The following is a 5,037-nucleotide window of genomic DNA, read 5'->3' on the forward strand; positions in this document are numbered from 1 at the left end:
AGAAGCTCGACAAGTAGGAGGTACCATATGCAGCTGGAGCGCGCCGCCTTGCGCGTCCCCGAGCCTGACTGCACCTGCATAGAAATACCCACACGGGGAAAAAGGTTTATTCTCAACCTCCGAGCTGTGAAAGATGACTACAGGTTACACGAACTTTTGCACAATTACAGTTTATAGTTTAATGGTATTTAACTAAGATTCATGCTATTAATTTTGTAATGTTACTATTCAGTTCTGTTCCTCTTGAAGTGTTGGATCGTTTGTGTCTTGTGTGACCCATTCTAAAGATTTGATTTGATTTAGGGGTCAGTGTTCAAAAGCACCTGTAGTGTCTTCACTCCTGTATTTATGGAGGCATTTACAGTTTGTTTGGTTTTTTATCGGTCACTTGGCAGTACAAGAATCAATATTGACATATCACCTTATAAATTGATATGGCGCACAGTTGCCTTTTTACACATAAACAAACAGCAATCTGAGTTGTTTTTGAATGTAAGTGTAATACTTCTGTGGCTCGGGTCAGGTCCCCACCAACTCCTGAGAGAAATATTTGTTAAGCTGCTAAATGCTTCACTCTGTTCAACGACTAATTGCTAACTGTGTCTGTTTACCGTTTGGTGCTGCACTGGGTTTATTTGAGCTTGTTTACTGGGAAACAAAAGCTGTGGCTGAAGAAGCCGCTCGTGGCAGCGGCGTGAGTGAACCGATACAGTAAAGTTGTGGGCCTTTTCAGTAGTGACTGGTTTGGTGCCAGTGGAAGCCCCAATGGAACCATGAAATGGCGGGGGGGGAACAGTGGTGCTTTGGTGCGGTGGGTAGAGCGGTTGCTTCCCAGCTGGAAGGTTGAGAGTTCAAATCTCAGTGCCTGCAGTCTACATGTCAGTGTCCTTGGTCACACAGCAGCCCGTGGCCCTCGGCTCCAAACAAAACATTGTTGTATGTGTCACAATGTTACAGTGACAATAAAATAAAGCTCCTTCTTCTTCTAGTTTCAGTGAATCTAAAAGAACTTAATTTAAAAATGCATTAAACTAATAGTTTTCTCTTAAAATATGAATTGTTCTTTAGATGTGAACGAACACGTTAATCTGGATCCTCTGCTGTTAGAAACAAAGAAGACTAATGACAAGACAGATAACATTTTCTGTTGAAGTGATCATGTCACAATTACACTGAATTTACTCACTTCTTCTGAACAGCTCCAAATTTAAAAGACTAAGCAACGACAGAGTGCACCGACTGTGAAGCCTACTGTATCGACTGGTGTCACTCACACCAATATACAAACAGAGCTAGACAAATGTCATTTTTCTCTAATAGAGGAAAAACAAGACGTAAATATATCTCTGTCAATGCCATCACACACACAAAAAGGTTTTAATTGCTTTGTCTACTAGATCCATTTCAGCAATATGTTACACTGGACATGAACCCAGAAGTATCGAGAGCAAAGCCAGTCCTTTTATTTCTCTGTCTGGACTGAGCTGTAAGGAATTATAACAGCAAATAAAGTCGGTTATCATCACATTTATACATTAGTGCATTTAACAGTGAGAGTGTTTGAATCTGAGTCGACAACAATTTGATTAACTGTGTTTACACCAGAACATACTTTATGACTCAACTTGTTCCACAATCACATATTTTTTGAAATAATAAAGGATGTAATCTGATGAATCCAACATGAATTCCAGACACATTAATCATTCCCTTCCTGGCTGACCTTTAACAATATCTTGTGGTAAGCAGGAAAGTTGTGTTAATAGTAATGTTTTAGGGTTTACTCCTTTTATTGTCTGTATTTTATTTATAAAAGGACATACTGCGTGCGTTGCCCACAAACAGCCATAAATCCACCAGACTAGTCCGTATGCCAGTGGAACATGGCTATCGCAGTATCACCATCATAATATTTGCAATAAAGAAGGAAATCTGCTCTTATGCTTTCTGAAATGGCCCACTTGACCAAAGCAACCCTACAGTCAAACAAGGATGTCGACATTGTACAATCCACCAGCTCCCAGGTTGCTTTCAGCATCTTTAAAATCCTTACTTTTAACAGTATCTGATCAATGAAACCAGAGTGTGGTTAGGGAACAATCACAGTTGTGACAAATGAAGTAGTTTTGTTGGTCCAGGAAGAGCATGTGTGGTCACACTGTACTGGCTGTTTGGCATCAGCAGCTTCGTATATACTTCACAGTCACTGATTCGTTCAGTGTTGTGTTGGTAGTACCATCCAATTACAGTATATTCATGCTGAAGTACAAACCGGACATTATAGCCTGACACTTACCACTGTTACTCTACTGACGCCTTCATGCTGATGCTGTTTGTTCACACAGCCTCTGTCACCACCCGAACCTCCTCCTCATGTGCTATTTTTGGTGTTGATTTAACTAAGATTCATGGAGATAAAGCAGGACTAATTCCCCTAGTAGGATTTGATTTGATTTGATTTGATTTATTCTTTCAAGCATGTAAAAACAGTTGATATGACAACACACATACACATAATCCAATATCAATTTTCTTATACCTAGTACATGCTTGAATGGAGTAGGAAGAAGTCAGACTTATCCAGTCCTACCCCATGACATCATCTTACCATCATTGGTTTGCAAGCAGTATCTCTACATAGATAATTCTCTTCTACACCACACAAGTAATATACTAAAGAATTATAACAGAGTGTTAACATTCTTACATAATTACATTCTTAAATAATTATCTTCTACACCACACAAGTAATATACTAAAGAATTATTACAAAGTGTTAACATTCATACACCACACCCACAATGTTCCATCTGGTTAATCATTAAGCCTGTTCTTGCATATATCTTGATTGACACATACCTTTATATTTATGTTTAAACTCGTCAATTCTATTACTATTTTTTATGTCTACACTTAAATTATTCCATAGTTTTACCCCACTTATGGAAATACAAAATCTTTTTTTGGTTGTACATATAGCATGAATTTTTAAATTTAACTGACCCCTTAAATTGTATCCCCCATCCCTTTCATTAAATAGTTTTTGAATTCCACCAGGTAATAAATTGTTCCTGGCTTTATACATAAACACTGTAGTCTTATATCCCACTAAAACGAAAAAATTTTAACAATTTAGACTGTATGAAAGCTCCATTGGTGTGATCCCTATATCCCATCTTATGCACACTTCTTATCGCTCTTTTTTGTAATATATACAATGGTTGAAGTGAGCTTTTGTATGTATTTCCCCAGTTTTCAACGCCATACTCTAAGTATGGTAAAATCAATGAAGAATACAAAATGTGTAGTGCTTTCCTGTCCAAAATATATCTAACCCTTGCCAATATCGATATATTTTTTGCTATTTTGTTCTAGGATCTACCAAATGTAAGTGTTTAACCGTTTGTTCAGTTCCTTGATGCAGGCATCTCTGGCTGAATTAAACATAGGTGAGGTATGATGAGGAGTGCAGTGCTAAACCAGTGGAGTAGTTTTAAAACTGTTCCCAGTTTTGCTCCAAGCCATCACTGGTTTGCCGTAAGGAAAACTGGCAGTTTTGGAGCAAAATCATCTTAAGTGACTTTAGTGAATCAGTGATCATTTCACCTCCATTCTTCATCTAAAGTTTGTAGCCATCATCAGTGGCCTTGAGTAAAGCCAGCCAGGCTGTGGGATCAGTCCCATTAAAGAGCTGCTCCCCGCTGTGTGTGCGTGCAAGGCTGAGAAAGAGGAACAGATTTTGACAGCACTGCGAGAAAACAAACACACAGACCGTGATCCCCCACACTAGTGTTTGATCTGCTGCTTTACAAAGAAACAATAAAGTGAGATTTTCTCATGGGAAGAAATCAATACACCAAACCGATAAGCTTAAATACTTCTTGTTTAAATGGCAGATAACTGGTAGATAATTAAGTGATCAGTGAAAGTTGGTTTGTCATTAACTGAAATCTGAACTGACTTGTTCTGTGTGCGTTTTGGAAAAATATCACAAAAAATATCCACATTTTACAGCCAACATCTGGAATAACAGTGTGTTTATTATTTTTTAATGAAACAGCATTAAATAAAAAGCATTTAGAAAAAGGACATCAACAAATGTGCTTTTATCCAAGTCATGTTTTAGAATCATATGGGGTTCATATATTACATATGACCTGATTATTAAGGCTAATTTCAATATCATTCTGATGGAATATCTTGCAATGTCACTTCAAAGGCCAAATAAAATGTAATTCCCTACTTTATTTACACATATCTCACAGTGTGAGAAAGGCTTTAAGCTACATTTATAGAATAATACTGTGGACATTAAATTTGCAGAAATATACAAGTGAAATGTTCAATTAAAGGAGCATGTCACCAGTTTATTCATCACAATGGGAAAAAAATCTCAACAGCATCATTACACAGTTTTAATCTGTTTTCTTGGGTTGAGCCTTCAGATTTCATTTTGAAAGATGAAGGCATTTAGAAAACACAAAACAGGTTTTATTGAAACACTAAGATTTTAGATAGTGGGTCAAAACATGTATAAGTGGGTGGTGGGGTTGTACTGTGGAAATATGCCTGTCTCTTTCAACCTTAACTGTCAACAGACGTTCAACACATACAGCAAAACTTCTAAAAACTCTGTAATGCTAAAGTACGAAGTGATGTGTCAATGTGTGGCTCCAGCAGCATGAGCACTGGAGGAGGGCTGCAGGCGGATACAATGTGGGAGTGTTTCAGCCGGAGTGTTTATGTGATTCACACAGCCAGGGCTGGGGAAGGCTTGACCCTTCACAGACCTCCCCAACACAGAGGAAATGACTTCAGTCCATTTAAGACCCTCGCTTTTCTCTTTTAGTCCCTCCCAAACTCTTTAGCTTGCAGATTTACAAGGAACGTAAATAAAACAGGAAAACACACGTGTTTGTGCGTGTAACTGAATTTTACTCAACAATGTGCTTATGCCTGCTTCTGTGTGTGTATGTATGCCTGTCCTCGTGCTCTCGGCCACACAAAACTGCCCATGTTGTACAACACTGCACACGT

The sequence above is a fragment of the Monopterus albus genome, unplaced genomic scaffold (assembly GCF_001952655.1).
Source record: "Monopterus albus unplaced genomic scaffold, M_albus_1.0 scaffold509.1, whole genome shotgun sequence".
Classification (NCBI taxonomy): Eukaryota; Metazoa; Chordata; class Actinopteri; order Synbranchiformes; family Synbranchidae; genus Monopterus; species Monopterus albus.